This window comes from Scyliorhinus torazame, chromosome 22, assembly GCF_047496885.1.
Source record: "Scyliorhinus torazame isolate Kashiwa2021f chromosome 22, sScyTor2.1, whole genome shotgun sequence".
Classification (NCBI taxonomy): Eukaryota; Metazoa; Chordata; class Chondrichthyes; order Carcharhiniformes; family Scyliorhinidae; genus Scyliorhinus; species Scyliorhinus torazame.
In genome coordinates this window covers 29,100,110-29,124,103 of record NC_092728.1, presented here as the reverse complement: position 1 = coordinate 29,124,103, position 23,994 = coordinate 29,100,110, and the positions used below count along the sequence as shown (strand labels likewise).

The window sequence follows — 23,994 nt, the reverse complement described above, 5'->3', positions numbered from 1 at the left end:
ATATAAAGTTAGAAGGGTAATACTGCAGCTACACATCTGGGCACCACATCTCAGACGGATATTTTGACATTGCAGGAAGTGCATCGTAGGTTTACAAACATGGTACCTCAATTACAGGGGTTGAGTTACAAGCAAAGGTTACTCAACAGACGCGTTATCGCTCGAATATCGAACGTTAAAGAGTGATCTGATCAAAGTATTCAGTATATTTGCAGGGCAAGATGAGGTAGATAAATATAAACTATTTCCACTGGTCGAAGATTAGTAAAGTAGGTAACATAGACTAGAATTCCGCCCTGAGTTTTCATAATACCATAAGATATGTGGGCAGGATGAGGCCATTTGGTCCAGCGCGTCGTCTCAGCCATTAATTCATGGCTGATATGTTCCTCATCCCTATCCTCCTGCCTTTTCGCCATAACCCTGTTCGCCATTCAAGAAATCCCCTTATTAATAAAGAACACATTTGTGCGAGAGGTGCTGTTACCTACACGACTATGGACCGAGAGATGAATGGTGAAATTAGGCAGAATCCTTGGCACATCAGGACAAGGAGCAGAAGTAGGCAATTTCGCCTATGAAGCATACTCCAACGTTCAAATCGATCATGACTGATATCATCATGGCCGGCACCATCCTGCCCGTTATCCATATAGCGACAACTCTTTTTCAATTGAAAATATGTCAAAATAAGAATTGGCAACCTGTGCTAATGGCTCTAGCGATGAGAAACTGCAATTACCAGGATAGAGTGGAACCATAAAATTACTCATTTTAAAATTACTCATAAAATTACTCATTTTCTCAGTATACATGAACTCTGGTAGCGAATTCCACATATTTACGACCCTTTGGGAGAAGAAGTTTATCCTAATCTGCGTTTGAAAGTTTCTATGCCTTATCCTGTCACCATGACCTCCTGTTCTGGATTGCCTCACAAGAGGAAGCATCCTCTCCACGTCTACTTTATCCATACCTTTTATCATTTTATCCTACTCAATTTGATCTCACCTCATTGATCTGAGCTTTCCAGAGTATAGGCCTAAACTACTCAATCTCTCTTCAATCCCCTCATCTGTGGAATCAATCTAGAAAAACTTCCGATGATAGGGGACGAAAATACGCCCTATACTGGAAGTGCGGTCTCACTAATGCCTTGCACAGTTGCAAAATGCTTCCTTACATTTTACACTATTCCTTGACCAATAGCAAATTGGGGGATCAGCTGCCAAATTGGGGGATTAGCTCAAATGGTAAAGTGCTCGCTTAGCATGTAAAAGACAGTGGTATCGATTCATTGATTCCCCATTTCCACTTAGGGGCGGCACGGTAGTACAGTGGGTAGCACTGTTGCTTCACAGCTCCAGGGTCCCAGGTTCGATTCCTGGCTTCGGTGACGGTCAGTGCAGAGTACGTTCTCCCCATGTCTGCGTGCGTTTACTCTGGGCGCTCCGGTTTCCTCCTGCGTCACGAAAGACCTGCTGTTAGCTAATGTGGAAATCCTGAATACTCCCTCAATGCCCTCGAACAGGCGCTGTCATTTGGCGACAACGGGCTCCTTGTGACAATAAAGATTGTTGTATTATAAATGCAAACATTCCATTTGCTTTCTTTATTATGCTGTACCTGCACGCTAGATTGTTCCAACTCATGCATAGGACACCCAGCTGCCTTTGCACTGGAGCAACCCGAAGGGTCTCCCCATTTAGATATTACGTTTCCTTCCCATTTGCCGGACAAAATGCATGACCTCACACGTATCCACGTTAAACTCCATCTGCCACACTTTGGTCCATTGTCCTAACCTATCTATATCCATTTGTAATATCCTTATTCCCTCTTTTGAACTTCCCGTCCCAAACAATTTTTCTACTGGCTGCAAAATTGGCTAAAATTTGGCTAAAGAGCCCCTTTCCCTGTATTAAAGTCATTGATGTATACTGCAAACAGTTGGGGCACAAGGACCGAACTCTGCAGCACCCCACTATGTACATCCTGCCAACCAGAAAAAGACCCATTTACCAGACTCGCTGTCTTCTGTCCGCCATCAAATCTTCTATCCAAGCTAATGAATTACCCCGAAACCCGCGTGATCTAACAATGTGTATCAACCTTTGCGCGGCACCTTGGCATAAGCCTTCCAGTAGTCCAATTATCCTACATATACATGATGTCTGTCATCCACTTTGCTTCATACATCCGTGTATATGTGATTTTAATGGTACCACATATATAATGCCATATTGTGTCCCGGATTGTTTGGTGGGTACATTGTACAGGAAGCTTTACACTGAATCCAACTAAACACAGTAATTGTTGTGGGAATGCATTCTGGGACAGTGGACAGCTTTCTGTCCAGCTTTCTTTATGTAACATGGTAGTGTTTGGTGTGACTGGTTTAATTAATGTGTTTCTCTCTATCTGGCCTTTAGTATCATAGAACCACAGAATGCCCTACAGTGCAAAAGGAGGCCATTCGGCCCATCGAGTATTGTAGCCATTTGGAATGGCCACTAACAATAAGTAATTATATGGACATTTACAAAGCGTAATGGGAAAATGGACAATACAAAGGTTTCTCGCACGGGGCGGGGGGTGGGGGGTGGGGGGGGGGGGGGGACATAGCTTTAAATTGAGGGGAGATAGATATAGGAAAGATGTCAGAGGTAGGTTCTTTACTCAGAGAGTAGTAAGCGCGTGGAATGCCCTGCCTGCAACAGTAGTGGACTCGCCAACACTAAGGGTATTCAAATGGTCATTGGATAGACATCTGGACGATAAGGGAATCGTGTAGATGGGCTTTAGAGTGGTTTCACAGGATGCGCAACATTGAGGGCCGAAGGGCCTGTACTGCGTTGTAATGTTCTATGTTCTATGTTCAGGCAGGCACGGAGCCTGCATAAATATTTGTGAACACAGAATGTAGACAGCATCGAAACGCATAGCCGATTTACATATTGATGGCCCATCTCCGCAAGATAAAGGCTGGTGCTCAGGTACCGTCCCAGACATTTCGGCGCCACTCCCCTCAGTGAAAAGATACAAACGAGCGAGGTCAATGACCGCTTAGGACACGCCCAACCATCAAGACACCCGTCCCTTTATTGGCTCAGATCGAAGGCAGTGATTGAGAGCTGCCCAATTAATTGCATCGAAGCTTAAGGACCTCCCAAAAGCGCGCGAAGCCCCCCCCCCCTCCCAAGGATAAAAACTATACCCCGCCTTATGTTCGCTCTCTTGGATCCGGCGCTCAACGATCGAGGCCTTCGATTCGCAGCAACACCACCAGAAGCAAGTTCAAGTTCAACGCTCGCACCCGACAGATGATCGTAGCTGTACCTCTGTTACCTCTCCGGACCCAATAGATCCAGATTCGAACAAAGACCACTGTTCTTCTGACCTATGCCGGGTACCCGAAGTTAAGTACAGGTTGCGATAGTAATAGGAGTAATTTAGCTTTTAATGTTTATCTTGCATGAGTGAGTTAAAGTTATGTGTAAATAAAATACCATTGACTTTGAACTAACTAACTGGTTGTTTGGCTCTTTGATTGATATTCGGTTGAACCTTGTGGCGGTATCAATTGATACCTGGTGACTCTGAAATCATATCATATTGATAATTAGATTAAGAAAGGCAACCTTATTGAGTGCCATATTAAATGCAAGTAAAAGATAGCAACAGTATCCATCGACCCTCTGAAAGAGAATCCTACCTAGGACCCATCCCTGTATTCTCACCTAACCTTCAGATCCTTAGACGCTAAGAGGAAATCCTACCATGGCTAATTCACCTAATTTGCACATGTTTTGTCTGCGTAATGAAACCAGAGCACCTGAAGGGAACCCACACAGACGCCACACAGGGGCGCAAGTGCAAACTCCACACAAACAGTTGCCCAAGGAAGGAATTGAACCGGGACCCTGGCGCTGTGTGGCCGGAGTGCTGCGCATTATGGCAGTCTACCACCCCGGGGTGTTTTATGGGTGCAGTGTGGTGTCATGCGAGAGTGCCTTTAAGAACTGGATGTTTATGCAATGTACCTCGAAGAAAACAGTGATCTCAGAGAATGGGTGGGGCTGAGGTCAGGTCAGCCATTTGCAGTTTTGTTTTGCAGTTTGCAGGAAGAAAGCAAGGTGCTGGAGCTGAAGTTACCCAAGCTAATATATCTCTGCCATTCTTCAGAAAAATATATATCCTTTAACCTGATGTGATACTGCTTAAAGGTGTTACGTCTGTTGGAAGTTTGAAGGAACATTTAAAGGAGTTATTTACTGGTGCAATATTTCCTGAGTTATCTTTGAAGTAAGGGGTGTTAAGAGATCCAGTGTTTACTTAAGATGTTAAGTTGAGTTCATGGAATAAACAGTGTTTTGTGTTTAAAAACCCACGTGTCCATTATTGTAATCACACACCTAAGGAAAACGCCGTGTGCTGGGAAAAGCAACAAATACAGTAAAGGGAGAGGTTGGTTGAACTCCATGATACATTTTGGAGTTCTGAAAACGCCTCGCCCATAACAGTTGGGGCCTCGAAGGGGATAAAAGTCTATCTATTGGATTGGTTTGTGTGAATTTAAAGACAGTGAAGGATTGTTGCTTTTCCTGTGTGGTATTTTAGTTTAAGTGGGGAGAGTGTTGTGAACAATGGCTCTTTCAGAGGCTCAGAAGTGTTTGGGGGTGGAGAATGTTACACATAGTACTTTACGGACAGAAACGAAAAGCAGACTGTTAGATTTGGCAAGAACATTGCAGTTAACAGTACCTGACAAAATGGAAAAGGTGAGGTAATTATGGCGGTGGTTAAGCATTTCAAGTTGCCTGAGATCGAGTTTGACTCATTGGAAATGGCAAAAATTCAGTTGCAAATTAAACAAATGGAACATGAGAAAGAATTAAAGCGGCTTGCATACGAGAGTGAAAGAGAAGAAAAAGAAAGAGAACGAGAGAGAGAGGAAAAAGAAAGAGAAATAGAGAGAGAGGGAAAATAAAATGAGAGAGAAGAAAGGAGAAAAGAAAGAATTGCCCTAGCAGAACAAAAAGAAAAAGAAAGGGAGATACAGATCAGGGAAAAGGATAAAGAGAGGGACTTTGAACTTCAGAAAATGGCCATTAAACATGACAATCAGTGAACATTGGCAGACGTAAAAGGAAATATACAGTTGGATTATAGTGCTGAGGATAGTGATAAAGAGCGTCATCATAGAAGCATAGAATTTACAGCGCAGAAGGAGGCCATTCGGCCCATCGAGTCTGCACCGGTTCTTGGAAAGAGCATCCTACCCATCCTACACCTCCATCCTATCCCCATAACCCAGGAACCCCCACCCATCACTACGGGCAATTTTGGACAGTAAGGGCAATGTATCAAGGCCAATCCACCTAACCTGCACATCTTTGGACATAGGCTTGGTGGGAATCTATTAAAATATATCCAAGCATTGCCAAGGCTTGACGAGAAGGAAGTGGAAGCCTTTTTTATTTCATTTGAGAAGGTAGCTAAACAAATGAAATGGGCACAGGACATGTGCGTATTACTGATTCAAACAAAGCTGGTAGGTAGAGCTGGTGAAGTATTTGCATCACTACCGGAGGAGGTATCTGGAACGTATGAGGAGGTGAAGAAATCCATCTGAAGTGCATATGAGCTAGTACCTGAAGCTTACTGCCAAAGGTTTAGAAGTTTAAGGAAATAATTTGGTCAAACATGCATGGAGTTTGAAGGGCTCAAACAGAGTAATTCTGGTAGGTGGAAAAGGGCTTTGAAAATAGACCAAACATATGAAGCTCTCAGAGAAATTATACTTTTGGAGGAGTTTAAAAATTCAATTCCTGATGCAGTGAGAACTCATGTGGAAGAACACAGTGTTAAAACTGCGAGATTAGCAGCGGAAATGGCATATCATTATGAATTAGTTCATAAAGCAAAGATTGGATTCTGACATCAATTTCAGCCGGTGAGGGATAGAAACTGGGGCCATGAGAAATACTCAACTGGTAAAGGTAAAGGTGATCTGATGGGAGACAATAAAGTGAGTGTACCTCAGATTAAACTAGAAATCCAGGAGTGTGGAAAAGAAATGAGGAGTTTCAAATGTTTGCACTGTAATAAACTAGGCCATGTAAAGTCACAGTGTTGGTGGTTGAAGAAAAGCACTGGGGAGGTTGATGTGGTAAAACAGGATAAGGCAGTGGGGTTTGTTAGAGTGGTAAAGGAACGCCCAAGGGAAGCAAATGAGGTGCAAACGATTGTACAGCCTGTTCAAGAAGAAATTGTTAAGAAGTTGCCAGATGTCTTTAAAAACTTTACTTGCGTGGGTAAAATTTACTCATGAGTATCAGGAGGAGCAGGTAAAGATGTCACTAATTTAAGGGGCTAGTTAATATTTAATGGTAAGAGATGAGGAATTATAAAGTTTGGGAAGAATGTTGCCAGAAAAGGTGGTAATATGTGGAATTCAGGGTGACAGGAGTAGCGTTCCATTATATAAGGTAAGGTTGGAAAGTCCAGTGAAGAGTGGTGAAGTGGTGGTAGGAGTAATAGATAAACTATCTTCTCCAGGAATACAGTTTATCTTGAGTAATGATATAGCTGGATCGCAGGTGGGAGTGATGCCTACTGTGGTAGATAAGCCAGTGGACAATCAGCCAACTGAAGGGTTGAAGGACGAATATCGTGGGATTTTTCCGGATTAGAACATAGAACATAGAACGATACAGCGCAGTACAGGCCCTTCGGCCCACGATGTTGCAACGAAACAAAAGCCATCTAACCTACACTATGCCATTATCATCCATATGTTTATCCAATAAACGTTTAAATGTGCACTATGTTGGCGAGTTCACTGCTGTAGCAGGTAGGGCATTCCACGGCCTCACTACTCTTTGCGTAAAGAACCTACCTCTGACCTCTGTCCTATATCTATTACCCCTCAGTTTAAAGCTATGTCCCCTCGTGCCAGCCATTTCCATCCGCGGGAGAAGGCTCTCACTGTCCACCCTATCTAACCCCCTGGTCATTTTGTATGCCTCTATTAAGTCTCCTCTTAACCTTCTCTCCAACGAAAACAACCTCAAGTCCATCAGCCTTTCCTCATAAGATTTTCCCTCCATACCAGGCAACATCCTGGGAAATCGCCTCTGCACCCGCTCCAAAGCCTCCACGTCCTTCCTATAATGCGGTGACCAGAACTGTACGCAATAGTCCAAATGCGGCCGTACCAGAGTTCTGTGCAGCTGCAACATGACCGCCTGACTCCGGAACTCAATCCCTCTACCAATAAAGGCCAACACTCCATAGGCCTTCTTCACAACCCTATCAACCTGGGTGGCAACTTTCAGGGATCTATGTACATGGACACCTAGATCCCTCTGCTCATCCACACTTCCAAGAACTTTACCATTAGCCAAATATTCCGCATTCCTGTTATTCCTTCCAAAGTGAATCACCTCATACTTCTCTACATTAAACTCAATTTGCCACCTCTCAGCCCAGCTCTGCAGCTTATCTATATAGCTCTGTATCCTACTACATCCTTCCACACTATCGACAACAACGCCGACTTTAGTATCGTCTGCAAATTTGCTCACCCACCCTTTTGCGCCTTCCTTTAGGTCATTGATAAAAATGACAAACAGCAACGGCCCCAGAACAGATCCTTGTGGTACTCGACTTGTAACGGAACTCCATTCTGAACATTTCCCATCAACCACTACCCTCTGTCTTCTTTCAGCTAGCCAATTTCTGATCCACATCTCTAAATCACCCTAAACCCGCAGCCTCGGTATTTTCTGCAATAGCCTACCGTGGGGAACGTTATCAAACGCTTTGCTGAAATCCATATACACCGCATCAACTGCTCTATCCTCGTCTACCTGTTCAGTCACCTTCTCAAAGAACTCGATAAGGTTTGTGACGCATGACCTACCCTTCACATGAGCGCAAAGGGACAGGTAGCCTGGGGTGCATTTGTTTTAATGCGATACGTTTAGCAGGTAAGGCAGATAAATGTGAAATTATTGGTATTACTGAGACTTGGTTGAGGGAAGGGTAAGATTGGCAACTAAATACCCCAGGGAATGGATGCTTCAGGAGGGATAGCGTGGGAGGGAAAAGGGGTGGAGTAGTTGCATTACTGGTCAGAGATAATATCACAGCTGTGATTAACGAGGGCACTATGGAGGATTCGAGCACTGGGGCAATGGTTAGAGCGAAGGAATAGGAAGGGTGCAGTAACATTGTTGGGACTTTACTACAGGCCTCCCAAAAGCCAGCGTGAAGTAGAAGTACAAATATGTAGACAGATTATAGAAAACTGTGGAAGTAATAGGGTGGTCCTGATGGGAGATTTTAACTTCCCCAACATTGAATGGGACTCGTGTAGCGTTGGAGGCGTAGATTGGGAGAGAATTTGTAAGGAGCATCCTGGAGTGTTTTTTAGAGCAGTTTGTAAATAGTCCAACTCGGGAAGGGGTCATACTGGACCTGGTATTGGGGAATGATCCCGGCCAGGTGGTTGATGTTTCAGTCGGTGATTACTTTGGGAATGGCGATCACAATTCCGTCAGTTTTAGAATACTCATGGCAGCCCCAAAGTTTGGATGTTCTGTCTCCTAGAACAAATCGCCAAACCACCGTGACATTGAGCACTGTATTTGCATTGGCCATTACATGCATCCCGACTTCCAGAGAGGCAAATGGTCACAATGCCTCGAAAGGCTACGTCCTTGTGCTTTTTTCGTGGCTCCGTGTGCCTTTGTCGTTTCGGTGGTCCCCTCCAACACAAAATTAGTGGCAGCTAAGCCCTCTTCGATTGATTTGCGGAGGCGCCCAGGTATTTCGCCAGTGTTTGTGAAATCCCGTCGCCAATGTACTCGGAATCATCTCAGCCGTTAGTAGAGGCGCCAGGATCCCGAAGACTGCGCCTGCCATCGTTTTTCACTGATGAGCCCCGATAAACCGTTGATTCTGTTGTCGAATTTCGACCATTCGGTTGTTTTCCCCGTAACTTTCTAGACACACAAAGAACAAAGAAAATTACAGCACAAGAACAGGCCCCTCAGTCCTTTAAGCCTGTGCCAACCGTGCTGCCCCTCAAAACTAAAACCTTTTAAACTTCCAGGATCCGTATCCCTCCATTCCCATCCTATTCATGTATTTGTCAAGATGCCCCTTAAATGTCACTATCGTCCTTGCTTCCATCACCTCCACCGGCAGCGAGTTCCAGGCACCCACTAAACTCTGTGTGAAAAACTTGCCTCGTTCATCTCCTCTAAACCTTGCCCCTCGCACCTTAAACCTATGTCCCCTAGTAGTTGACCCCTCTACCCTGGAAAACAGCCTCTGACTGACCAATCTTTCTATGCCCCTCATCATTTTGTAGACCTCCATCAGGTCGCCCCTCAACCTCCGTCGTTCCAGTGAGAACAAACCAAGTTTATTCAACCGTTCCTCATAGCTAATGCCGTCCATACCAGGCAACATCCTGACATTTCAATTATGTGCACACATTATCAATTCAAGGTTCTGGGTTTGTAAACGAGCATAACCCCTGAAACTAAGTGAAAATGGGTAAAAGTGCAACAACCTTGCGGTGGCTACGTCGTGCGTATTTCCCCCTACATGACTCCACCTTTCACCGGATTATCCGACCTTGCGTTGCACAGTGGTACATGGCGGCCACTAATTCCACAAATTTCCACATTTTCTGGTGATAAACCTTCCAAATTAGATATCGCCTTATCTTTTGCTATTAATGTTTTACTAGTTCATGTGTCCCAAAAGATTTCAATCTCCTTACCGACTCTACCTTGTACACACGAATACACTTTACCCTCATATTAAAATACTTTAAAAACCTGGCATGGTCTAATCAAGCACCCTCTGAACTGGCTCTAAACTTTGTTCCACCTCGGCCTCTGGGTTCATATTTCTAAAACCTGAGAAAATCTTTTCTTATTATCTCCAACAGACCTCTCTTGACATTGGCTACTTGTGAATTTCTCGTTTGTCCTGACAATTTCCTTCACAGACCGAAACTGATTTCGAGAGACAGACTTTACTTTGTGACCCAATCCAAAATTCATCTGCCAATTCTGCTGTCACTAAAAATGCTAAACCTGTGCTCTTCCAAATGATTTATCCTTATTGAGGGTGTATCACTAAATCCTCCAAAAATAATCGTTTCCCGAAGAGCGCAATACGTTTGGCTTATTTAAACGCAATTATTCCAATATCAGATTTATTGTGTTTAAGTCTTTTAAATTCTCTCTCTCTCTCTCTCCATTTTTATAAATTTAGTCTAGCCAATTCATTTTTTTCAAATACGCGGCAATTTCTATTGATCAATCCTCCTACCCTGCATATCTTTGGGATGTGGAGAGCGCAACCCACGCAAACCCGGGGAGAATGTGCAATGTCCACGCGGACAGTGTCCCAGAGCCGGGATCGAATCTGGGACCTCAGCCCGTTAGACAGCAGTGCTAACCACTGTGACACTGTGCTGCCCATCTCTCTCTCTCTCTGTATCTATATCGGACCTACCGTGCTCGGAAAGCATCGCGAGATCAAACACAATCTCGAGAGACGTTACGGTGTGAATCCCATCCACTGATCCCATCGATCAGTTTTTAGTAAATCTGCATAATAAAGCGAGTTAGTGTGGGCACAATTTAAGATGCCAGAATCGAGAACCGCACCACGTTCCGATTGTATTGCGATCGAACAGGCCCAATCTCATTGTCGAAATCAGGATCTCGCCTGATCGTGACGAGAAATCAAGAATCGACACTTCAGCTCAATCTCCATGTAATTAAAGTGTTCGATCCCCTAGCTAACGACCTCCGGCGATCTAGCCAGCTACCTCGCAAGTGGTCACGAGGGAACAGATGGTATTTTGTTTTAAAAACATGAACCTGGCGGAAGTGCTGCTTTGGGGACTCGAGGGGGTGAGTAGCAATCTTCGCTCACAGCCAAACAGACCAGGGCACTGCGGTTGCTGCGCCGTGCTCTGCGGTGTTCTTGGGGTCTCAGCCTCGGTCGGCCTCTTCGGAAGGGTGGATGAAGAACTGCGATGGGGGGGGGGGGGTTGCATCAAATAGCCTAGGTTAGGCTCGGTGGCTGTGGGGCAGATTGGTGCCTCCTTGCCTGGTGTCCGTCATGCCAACCCCAGCTCTAGAGATTCGTTCCAAGGACTACCCCACCCCCTGCCCGCTTGCCCAGTGAACACCCATAGCTGTTACTGACGGCCGAAGACACTGGCCACGTGGTTGAAGGCAATTGCTAATAAGGAGTCAGCAATGATAGTTCAGCGAGCCGTTCAAACATGCCAAGTGGACTCTCGTGTGTTACCTTACCATGTAGCATGTGGGAGTTATTGCCTAGCATGCCAAACAGACTGTGCTGCCTGGACACTATGCCTGAACACTGCGCGAGAGGACACCTAGGAAGCAGTGACCAACATTGGAAAAAACAAAGGCTGAGCCCCAGTTTAATGAGAATTCCCGCGGCTAGAAGGTGTGTGTGTGCTACGGGGAGAGGACCATTAGCGAACCTGGATCTGGGTCCCCTTGCATAATTTGCTTTGTCTAAATAAGGGTTTGTGAACCGACGTCATCACTCATCTGATGAATGATCTTTGCTCCGAAAGCTATTGATTCCAAATAAACCGGTTGGAGTTTATCCTGATATTGTAAGACCCCCACCTTACCACATGCAATTTCACACAGACTAAACCCAATTAATATATCTGAGCAGCAGGTATCTCTGTCATCGCCAGATTCTCCGACATCGCCGGAATGCCCGAGGTCCATGATGTAGTGGATGTCACGCATGTTACCTCGCGTTCACAGGGCCGTCTGGGTGTGCCCTCCATCAATAGGGTTTCCAATCATTTTACATCCAACCACCACACAAAGATTATGCACGTGAGCGCACACGTTCCAGGGACTGTGCACGACAGCTACATCATTGGGAAGCCGGTCCTCGCCGGCCTCTTCAACGCCACGCAAGGATGGCCTGTAGGCTTCTGGTGGATAAGGACAACCCGCTGACAGCTTGGCTAATAACTCCAGTATGGAGGATGTGGAGCGATGATGACTCTCGCTCCCACGAGCTCCATATAGCCATCCTACCTGTCACTGAGTGGTGCATCGAACTACTCAAAATAAGTTTCCAATGACATGACCACTATGATGGTGGACTGCCGTACAGCCCCCACGCCTCGGACCGTCGCCCGCTTATTGTTGGGCTGCGATGTCCTCCATAATCTGGCACAGCAGCTTTATTCTGAATTTAACACATGCTCTAATTGCTCTGAGAACCTTACTAGGCAGAAAGGTACTTATTCCAAATTACCCATTATAAGACAAATACACTGGACTCTAAAAAATGCAGGTAGAAGAATATCCCAGATATATGCAAATAGTATGACATAATAGACAACTCATTTACAAATAGATTTCAGTTTTGGAAAATGCTTTGGGAAACCAACATTGTTCGAACTTTTAAGAATAATGGACAACCAGTGAAAATAATTGTTGGCCCAAAGTCTCATGTAATTCCAGGCGCATCATAGTTAATCATGCCTTGTGTCAAACAAAGAATACCTAAAATTGGAGATGAATATCTGTCCAATCATCTGTTGAAGATAACACATATTTGTTTCAAATTCATGCGTCACCTGAAAATATCCACGGTGGAGCCAGAAAAAGACTACTGTAAGCAATTCTAAACGTCACATGGCAATGTATGATACAGTGAACATGCAGGCAGTGCCGTTTATCTTTGTCACACAAGTATTTGATGGCCTTGTGTTAAATTCCAGTTTTGGTATGTAACGAAATAGGATTGCATTCTCTGGAATTTGAAAGTCGTGGAAGTATTTAACTCCGGTTTTCAAGATGTTACATGGAAAATATGAGGTAGCATTGGGTAAAATACGCACGGCACAAATGCAAAAACCTCGTTCAGCAGCATTTTCGAATGCTGATTTGTCTGCCTGCTGAAAGAAGGAGGCAGCATGCGCATTATAACTGGGATTAATAGACTAGGTGGTGAGTTTGAAATGGAAAATGAGACGGGTGTAAATTATGAGTTCATGATTAGAGTTTGAAAACGGCACAGCGGGAATATTAAGGGAATTCACCCCAATTTCAGGCAAATATTGGAATGGGAAATAAAGAACAGTGTGTTCCTTTGGACCCAAGCTTGTGTGCACTGGCCGAGAAAAATGTTTCAATAGCAGACAGATAGGATTTGTAATTGTGCAAGTAAACCAGCTTTTTCAAAATGAGCAACTAGCAGGGAATTAATTTAAACATTATCCAAAATCGAAACCAGGACAGACTCCTTCAAACGCATGTTATGTGCCAACAAAATAGCATGATATCCTCGTGTTTAAAATGATCAGGAGGACGCATGTCCTACAATTCTAACAGCGACTGCCTGTAGAAGGAAAGTAATGTGAGGAATTATTAATTGCTTTGGAAGGCTTAGAGAATATTTTAGTATTAGTTGCTTTTATAAAAAGAAAATCTTGATAAAGCACGCTAGGATTCTTTGACTACATTTTAACACTGTTTTTAGCCATATCTTAGAATAATGGGTAAAGTTCAAAGTACTTGAAAAACAAACTTTAGATGAATCCTATTGTGCTGAAGAATTGTTCTGACCAAGGATGTTGTCAGTTAAGAGGTAACGGTCGATGGGCAGCACGGTGGCGCAGTGGGTTAGCCCTGTAGCCTCATGGTGCCGAGGTGCCAGGTTCGATCCCGGCTCTAGGTCACTGACTCCCCGTGGAGTTTGCACCTTCTCCCCGTGTCTGCGTGGGTTTCGCCCCCACAACCCGTAAGGTAGGGTACATAGAACATAGAACAATACAGCGCAGTACAGGCCCTTCGGCCCACGATGTTGCACCGAAACAAAAGCCATCCAACCTACACTATGCCATTATCATCCATATGTTTATCCAATAAACTTTTAAATGCCCTCAATGTTGGCGAGTTCACTACTGTAGCAGGTAGGGCATTCCACGGCCTCACTACTCTTTGCGTAAAGAACCTACCTCTGACCTCTGTCCTATATCTATTACCCCTCAGTTTAAAGTTATGTCCCCTCGTGCCAGCCATATCCATCCGCGGGAGAAGGCTCTCACTGTCCACCCTATCCAACCCCCTGATCATTTTGTATGCCTCTATTAAGTCTCCTCTTAACCTTCTTCTCTCCAACGAAAACAACCTCAAGTCCATCAGCCTTTCCTCGTAAGATTTTCCCTCCATACCAGGCAACATCCTGGTAAATCTCCTCTGCACCCGCTCCAAAGCCTCCACGTCCTTCCTATAATGCGGTGACCAGAACTGTACGCAATACTCCAAATGCGGCCGTACCAGAGTTCTGTACAGCTGCAACATGACCTCCCGACGCCGGAACTCAATCCCTCTACCAATAAAGGCCAACACTCCATAGGCCTTCTTCACAACCCTATCAACCTGGGTGGCAACTTTCAGGGATCTATGTACATGGACACCTAGATCCCTCTGCTCATCCACACTTTCAAGAACTTTACCATTAGCCAAATATTCCGCATTCCTGTTATTCCTTCCAAAGTGAATCACCTCACACTTCTCTACATTAAACTCCATTTGCCACCTCTCGGCCCAGCTCTGCAGCTTATCTATATCCCTCTGTAATCTGCTACATCCTTCCACACTATCGACAACACCACCGACTTTAGTATCGTCTGCAAATTTACTCACCCACCCTTCTGCGCCTTCCTCTAGGTCATTGATAAAAATGACAAACAGCAACGGCCCCAGAACAGATCCTTGTGGTACTCCACTTGTGACTGTACTCCATTCTGAACATTTCCCATCAACCACCACCCTCTGTCTTCTTTCAGCTAGCCAATTTCTGATCCACATCTCTAAATCACCCTCAATCCCCAGCCTCCGTATTTTTTGCAATAGCCTACCGTGGGGAACCTTATCAAACGCTTTGCTGAAATCCATATACACCACATCAACTGCTCTACCCTCGTCTACCTGTTCAGTCACCTTCTCAAAGAACTCAATAAGGTTTGTGAGGCATGACCTACCCTTCACAAAGCCATGCTGACTATCCCTGATCATATTATTCCTATCTAGATGATTATAAATCTTGTCTCTTATAATCCCCTCCAAGACTTTACCCACTACAGACGTGAGGCTCACCGGCCTATAGTTGCCGGGGTTGTCTCTGCTCTCCTTTTTGAACAAAGGGACCACATCTGCTGTCCTCCAGTCCTCTGGCACTATTCCTGTAGCCAATGATGACATAAAAATCAAAGCCAAAGGTCCAGCAATCTCTTCCCTGGCCTCCCATAGAATCCTAGGATAAATCCCATCAGTCCCCGGGGACTTATCTATTTTCAGCCTGTCCAGAATTGCCAACACCTCTTCCCTACGTACCTCAATGCCATCTATTCTATTAGCCTGGGGCTCAGCATTCTCATCCACAACATTATCTTTTTCCTGAGTGAATACTGACGAAAAATATTCATTTAGTATCTCGCCTATCTCTTCAGACTCCACACACAATTTCCCATCCCTGTCCTTGACTGGTCCTACTCTTTCCCTAGCCATTCGCTTATTCCTGACATACCTATAGAAAGCTTTTGGGTTTTCCTTCATCCTACCTGCCAAATACTTCTCATGTCCCCTCCTTGCTCGTCTTAGCTCTCTCTTTAGATCCTTCCTCGCTACCTTGTAACTATCCATCGCCCCAACCGAAACTTCACACTTCATCTTCACATAGGCCTCCTTCTTCCTCTTAACAAGAGATTCCACTTCCTTGGTAAACCACGGTTCCCTCGCTCGACGCCTTCCTCCCTGTCTGACCGGTACATACTTATCAAGAACACGCAGTAGCTGATCCTTGAACAAGCCCCACTTATCCAGTGTGCCCAACGCTTGCAGCCTACTTCTCCACCTTATCCCCCCCAAGTCACGTCTAATGGCATCATAATTGCCCTTCCCCCAGCTATAACTCTTGCCCTGCGGTGTATACATATCCCTTTCCATCATTAACGTAAACGTCACCGAATTGTGGTCACTGTCCCCAAAGTGCTCTCCTACCTCCAAATCCAACACCTGGCCTGGTTCATTACCCAAAACCAAATCCAACGTGGCCTCGCCTCTTGTTGGCCTGTCAACATATTGTTTCAGGAAACCCTCCTGCACACACTGTACAAAAAACGACCCATCTATTGTACTCGAACTATATATTTTCCAGTCAATATTTGGAAAGTTAAAGTCTCCCATAATAACTATCCTGTTACTTTCGCTCATATCCAGAATCATCTTCGCCATCCTTTCCTCTACATCCCTAGAACTATTAGGAGGCCTATAAAAAACTCCCAACAGGGTGACCTCTCCTTTCCTGTTTCTAACTTCAGCCCATACTACCTCGGAAGAAGAGTCCCCATCTAGCATCCTCTCCGCCACCGTAATACTGCTCTTGACTAGCAGCGCCACACCTCCCCCTCTTTTGCCTCCTTCTCTGAGCTTACTAAAACACCTAAACCCCGGAACCTGCAACATCCATTCCTGTCCCTGCTCTATCCATGTCTCCGAAATGGCCACAACATCGAAGTCCCAGGTACCAACCCACGCTGCCAGTTCCCCTACCTTGTTTCGTATACTCCTGGCATTGAAGTAGACACACTTCAAACCACCTACCTGAACACTGGCCCCCTCCTGCGATGTCAAATCTGTGCTCCTGACCTCTATACTCTCATTCTCCCTTTCACTAAAACTATAATCCAGGTTCCCATGCCCCTGCTGCATTAGTTTAACCGCCCCCCAAAGAGCACTAACAAATCCCCCCCCCCCCCCAGGATATTTGTGCCCCTCAGGTTCAGATGTAGACCATCCTGTCTGTAGAGGTCCCACCTTCCCCAGAAAGAGCCCCAGTTATCCAAAAATCTGAATCCCTCCCGCCTGCACCATTCCTGTAGCCACGTGTTTAAATGCTCTCTCTCCTTATTCCTCATCTCACTATCACGTGGCACGGGCAACAACCCAGAGATAACAACTCTGTTTGTTCTAGTTCTGAGCTTCCATCCTAGCTCCCTGAAAGCCTGCCTGACATCCTTGTCCCCTTTCCTACCTATGTCGTTGGTGCCAATGTGGACCACGACTTGGGGCTGCTCCCCCTCCCCCCTAAGGACCCGGAAAACACGATCCGAGACATCACGTACCCTTGCACCTGGGAGGCAACATACCAAACGTGAGTCTCTCACGCTCCCACAAAATCTCCTATCTGTGCCCCTGACTATAGAGTCCCCAATTACTAATGCTCTGCTCTGGTAAGTGGATTGGCCACGCTAAATTGCCCCTAAATTGGAAAAATACATTTATAAAAAATAAAGAGATAATATAAAGAATTGTTTTGCATGGTAAACTATTTATTATGGTATAAATATATGTTCTGTTTCTGCTAAGAGTGCAAATGAATCGTCATTAACCACTGAACTGTTCACCACCATATCGTGTTAATACATTTCCTGAAACGAAGCTCAACCAGAAATGCCTGATGAATCCATATACAGACAATAAATTATATGAAAAAGTGTATCCATATGATCTGGTCACAATTTACTACGTCTGACAGGATGCACAATTGGAATGAGTTACGTCCCATGAACTCGCTGAGGCACAAGTAGGGAAAAATAATTTTAACTGTTGGTTGATTTCAGGGCAGTGCCCGAAGGATATTTCGGCCTTTCTTACTCCCGCTCTTAAACTTAAAAATCATGATTGAATTTTTTAAAAAGCATCATAATTGCATTTCCGAGTTCCATGCACTGTATGCTTCTTTGTCTTCAGAGGCGCAGGGAAATGCAAAGGCCTCGCCTCTGTTGAGCTTAAAATATTAAAACGGTGGTTGTCGTTTCACTGGAAGGCTCTCAAACATAGGGAGAATCAGACGTATTGTGGAAAGTTTGCTCAAAGCAGGACACTTGAAGCGCAGCGCTCACATGAAGTTGTATATATATAATATATTTCTAGATTTGTTTTTGGAGTTTACATTAGTTCACAAATTGAAATAGGTGATCTTCAATTACTGTTCGAATCATACAATCCTACACTGTAAATGGAGGCCATTCTGCCCATCGAGTCTGCACAACCCTACCCACGTCAACCCATAACCTAACCGGCACCTTTCTGTACGCACCTCACTGGACATGGGGCAATTTCACGTGCCCAATCTGCCTAACCTGCGCACATTTGTACTGTGGGAGAAAACCGGATCACACTAAGGATATCCACCGAGAGAAGGGAAGAATGTGCAAACTCCACACAGACAGTCTCCCAAGGCCTTGATTGAAATCGGATCTCTGGTGCTGTGAGGCAGCAGTGTTAACTACTGTGCCACGCTGCTGTCGTTTAATGTATAATTATATTCTACATTGACTATTTCACTCTTCAAAAAAGTGGATTTGAGATTGGAGATACCTGATATGATTCTTCTCCATCCATATAACTAGAATGATGTTAAAATGCCACCTCAAAGAAGCTGCCAGCTTGTCGAACGTCTCGTGAAGTTAAACATTACAGAGAGTCTGGCCATTTGAAGGTTTCTGCGAGTATAAACCTAGATAGCGCCCCAAGTCTGTAATCACAGCATCTCCGCATGAGCTTTCTAATCCTGAAGAAGTGTGTTGAAGATGAGACATGTGTTGCTTTTGGTCATTTGTTTCCTGACGTTGACTGATTCCATAACTGCTGGACCTAGAGAGGAAAATGAAAGGAACGTTCGAAAAGGACTAGGTTGTTTATTTTGACATCTCTTGTGGGACCCTGTTGAAAAAGTACGAGTTGTATTTGAAAACCAGATTGTGTCCCCCGAATTCAAACTGTTCTGAGTGTTTAAAAAATAACATTTTGTGCGGAAAAGCATAATCAGATGAACCCATAAAGGGGAGTTTTCCGAGATCAACGGGTCGTGGAGTGAGGAATTAACGCTGATGCAAATAGACGAGATACAAATGTGTTTGGATGTGAACTGCAGCATTGACCTAGCTATGCGTATCTGGTGTTGCCGTAATTGTCCGGATGTCACGGTGCAGAAACTTCGATTGTATCCTTCTGATCATTGATATCCGCTACAGTCTGTTAGTGTGCCAAATTTTCTAAATGTATACCATTGCTACCTCTTTAGGTCACTTTTCTCTGACAGTCAGCAGCTATTATCACAAGTGAGCAATGCTGATTCAGGAGGGGCGTTGCCTGCAGAGCTGCTAACCCTAACTGAGTTAGCTGTTCATCAGATGAGGCGTAGAGATGAGAATCAAGTAATTTAACCGAGTTTTATTGCAATAGATCAACATTGGAGTTTCCGTCGGGATGGGGACAGGGTGGGGGGAGGAATTAAATAATAGAACTAGTAAACCAATCAATTTTAGCTCTTTAAGTCAATCAGTTAAATAGGGAATTAAGATGATAAATCACATTGTCATCCTGTGCTCAGTTTTATTCAGCAGTGATTGTCTGGCTCATTATTTCAACAGGTACGAAGGAGATCTCTCCCTATCACAGACAAAGCAATATGACACTCTCTAACAAAGTGGATAGAATCTCTCCACCCTCGCATGTCCCATTCACTGTTGGTGGTCATTTTTTGTTCACAGATTTGCTTGTCAAGCAGTTTTGGCTAATGCAAGACATCAGAGTCTTCAGCAAGGGGTTTCATTTCTGCATTTTATGGGATAGACAACTATTATTCAGTCCCTCTCTGCAATCAGCAATTCCAAACACGTTGATTTACAAACAGGATTGGTTGACGGCCCCATGTTCAAATTACTACGCTCTGGGATAACGGCCTGTTCAAACCCTCAGCTATGAAATTGTTTCCAAAGGATAAGGATATGAAACGCAACAGGATTTAAACTAAAATGCCGGCTGAGGCTTCCATTAAGTGGCAGTATACGTTAAGCAGTTACGTTATCAAAATCGATGATAGGCCAACGGAGGGCAGAGAGCTGACGGGGGAAAGGGGGTGGGGTTGGAATATGTTTGCAAACAGATAGATCAGAGCAGATATTGTTGCCACAATTAACTGGCACAAAAGCACTGTGCAGATCGTCATTGTGTCCCCGGGAATCAGTAAATTATTCTCAACTGCTGCGAGTGGGATACATCTTTGTCTAATTATCTAATGTATCAAGTAAGAACAGGACGTTTGATGAGGACTCGTCTAATGACGTAGTATGGCTGACGTTACAAACAGGAAAGGAGAGGTCATCCTGTTAGGGGTTTTCTATAGGCCTCCGAAACGTTCCAGCGATGTAGAGGAAAGGATTGCAAAGATGATTCTGGATAGGAGCGAAAGTAACAGGATAGTTGTTACAGGGGACTTTAAATTTTCAAATATTGACTGGAAACGCTATAGTTCGAGTACTTGGGCCCATTTTTGTCCAATGTGTGCAGGAGGGTTTCCTGACACGGTATGTAGATAGGCCAACGAGAGGCGAGGCCATATTGGATTTGGTACTGGGTAAGGAACCAGGACAGGTGTTAGATTTGGTGCTAGGTGAGCACTTTGGTGATAGTGACCACAATTCGATTACGTTTACTTTAGTGATGGAAAGGGATAGGTATATACAGCAGGGCAAAAGTTATAATTGGGGGAAAGGCAATTATGATGCGATGAGGCAAGACTTTGGATGCATCGGGTGGAGAGGAAAACTGTAGGGGATGGACACAATCGAAATGTGGAGCTTGTTCAAGGAACAGATACTGCGTGTCCTTGATAAGGATGCACCTGTCAGGCAGGGAGGAAGTGGTTGTGCAAGGGAACCGTGGTTTACTAAAGCAGTCGAAACACTTGTCAAGAGGAAGAACGAGGCTTATGTAAAGATGGGACATGAAGGTTCAGTTAGGGCTCTCAAGACTTACAAGTTAGCCAGGAAGGACCTAAAGAGAGAGCGAAGAAGAGCCAGGAGGGGACATGAGAAGCCTTTGGCAGGTAGGATCAAGGATAACCCTAATGCTTTCTATAGATATGTCAGGAATAAACGAATAACAAGGGTAAGAGTAGGGCTGGTCAAGGACAGTAGTGGGAAGTTGTGCTTGCAGTCCGAGGAGAGAGGAGAGGTGCTAAATGAATATTTTTCGTCAGTATTCACACAGGAAAAAGACAATGTTGATGTGGAGAATACTGAGATTCAGGCTACTAGACTAGAAGGGCTTGAGGTTCAGAAGGAGGAGGTGTTAGCAATTCTGGAAAGTGTGAAAATAGCTAAGTCCCCTGCGCCGGATGGGATTTAACCTAGGATTCTCTGGGAAGCTAGGGAAGAAATTGCTGAGTCTTTGGCTTTGATCTGCAAGTCATCTTTGCCTACGTGAATAGCACCAGAAGACTGGAGGATAGCAAATGTTGTCCCCTTGTTCAAGAAGGGGAGTAGAGACAACCCAGTTAACTATAGACCAGTGAGCCTTACTTCTGTTGTGGGCAAAACCTTGGAAAGATTTATAAGAGATAGGATGTATATTCACCTGGAAAGGACTAATTTGATTAGAGATAGTCAACACGGTTTTTGTGAAGGGTAGGTCATGCCTCACGAACCTTATTCAGTTCTTTGAGAAGGGGACCAAACCGGTGGATGAGGGTAAATAAGTTGATGTGGTGTATATGGATTTCAGTAAAGCGTTTGATAAGGTTCCGCACGGTCGGCCACTACAGAAAACACGGAGAAATGGGATTCAGGGTGATTTAGCACTTTGGATCAGACATTGGCTAGCTGGAAGTAGACAAAGAGTGGTGGTTGATGGGAAATGTTCAGACTGGAGGCCAGTTACTAGTGGTGTACCACGAGGATTTGCTTTGGGGTCACAACTATTTGTCCTTTTTATAAATGACCTGGAGGAGGGCGTATATTGATGGGTGAGTAAATTTGCAGATGACACTAAAGTCGGTGGAGTTGTGAACAGTGCGGAAGGATGTTACAAGTTGCAGAGAGACATAGATAAGCTGCAGCGCTGGGCTGAGAGGTGGCAAATTGAGTTTAATGCAGAAAAGTGTGAGGTGATTCATTTTGGAAGGAATAACAGGAAGAAAGTAACTTGGCTAATGGTAAGATTCTTGGCAGTGTGGATGAGCAGAGAGATCTCGGTGTCCGTGTACATAGATCCCTGAAAGTTGCAACCCAGGTTGAGAGGGTTGTTAAGAAGGCGTATGGTGTGTTAGCTATTATTGGTAGTGGGATTGAGTTTCGAAGCCATGGGGTCATGTTGCAGCTGTACAAACCTCTTGTACGGCCGCATTTGGAGTATCGCGTGCAATTCTGGTTGCCGCATTATAGGAAGGATGTGGAAGCATTGGAAAGGGTGCAGAGAAAATCTACCAGAATGTTGCATGTTATGGAGGAAAGATCTTATGAGGAAAGGCTGAGGGACTTGAGGTTGTTTTCGTTAGAGAGATTAAGGTTAATAGCTGACTTACTTGAGGTATACAAGATGATCAGAGGATTGGATAGGGTGGACAGTGAGAGCCTTTTTCCTCGGATGGTGATGTCAAGCACGAGGGGACATAGCTTTAAATTGAGGGGAGATAGATATAAGATAGATGTCAGCGGTAGGCTCTTTACTCAGAGAGTAGTAAGGGCGTGGAATACCCTGCCTGCAACAGTACTGGACTCGCCAACACGAAGGGCATTCGAATGGTCATTGAATCGGCATATGGACGATAAGGGAATAGTGTAGATGGGTTTTAGAGTGGTTTCGCAGCTTGGCGCAACATCGAGGACCGAAGGGCCTGTATGGCGCTTTAACGTTCTATGTTCTATTTGTTTCTTGTTTCTTTGCGAAACGTAACTAACCTTAAATTGCCTATGATAGATTTGCCTCCTGATTCGGTAACCGTGGACAACAACTAAATATCTTCTTCACTTCCACAGCCGTCTATGTGAAAATCTTTGAAGACCTACACTGAAGGGAATCTTCTACATAAATGTCAGATCTGCATTTTAATCATGGCTTATTTCACACGGGGGTTGATAGTGTGCAGTTAAAGCCCTATCTGTGATTTATGCCAGGGACATAGTTTAAAAGTGGGTGATGGGAAGTCTTCATGTGTTATCTACAAGTAGTCGCATTTTCAGACTTAGATTCGTGTTTTCAACATTGATTCTCTTATCTCACGCGCTTCAATCCCATCCCTCGCTCTCTTTCTCGTTCTGTCATAAGCAGAGCCTTCGCTAACTCAACCTTTCCTTCTGAATTTCAGGCCTCTTTAACTGGTGTGAAAATAATAATGGAAAGTGTCGTACCTCCGGCTGTAGTCAAGGCGAGAGGATTAACTTCGGGCCAGATTGTTTCGATGGTGCCAAATGTTGCATACGTGGCTAGTGAAAGTTCCGCTATTGGATTACCTTCAGGCGAGTTCTCCGCATCCTGGTTCAATTAAATATACATTCCTTGGAAACGTGCTCCATTTGATTGCTTCGGTCCCGTAATCTTGTCCCTGCATACCTGCTGTCTGCTGATTGGGCTTTAGCCAGGAATTAAATTTAATAAACTGCATTGGTCAAAGCTTCTGATTGTGCCGTATTTTTAAAAATATGTTTAACACCAGCCTCAATAAGGACAGAGTCTAAGGGGCACAGTATGGTTGTGAGCAGTTCTGGCATTCCCGGAAAATGGGAAGAGAATATGAATGTCGTGAATTATGAAAATTTAGCATATATCTTTCAAACTTAATTGAAATCAGCAAGTGGATGGAACAGTGATAACCTTCTGAACGGTCACGCGACCGGGTTGCTTACACACATCAAACCGTTCAGAAGGCGTCCCTGGGTCTCAAATCGGTATATGAAGAGAAAGGTGCAGCAGAAGCCGGAAAACGGATTCTGTTGGTGCTGGCTTTTCAAAGGGCCGACAACTGGACAGTAGGTGGAAACATTTCTAATGGCAAATGAATGACGGCAACGGGTTTTGAAATAATGGACGGTGTCTTTTA

The 23,994-nt window shown here is 44.6% G+C and overlaps 1 long non-coding RNA gene across 1 annotated transcript; it reads left to right on the top strand.

The window, feature by feature from the left end:
* Positions 1–18,569: 18,569 nt before the first annotated feature.
* On the top strand, positions 18,570–23,567 carry LOC140399489 (uncharacterized). Its single transcript, XR_011937698.1, has 2 exons — positions 18,570–18,806; positions 23,263–23,567. It is a non-coding gene; the product is annotated as an uncharacterized lncRNA (long non-coding RNA).
* Positions 23,568–23,994: the final 427 nt, after the last annotated feature.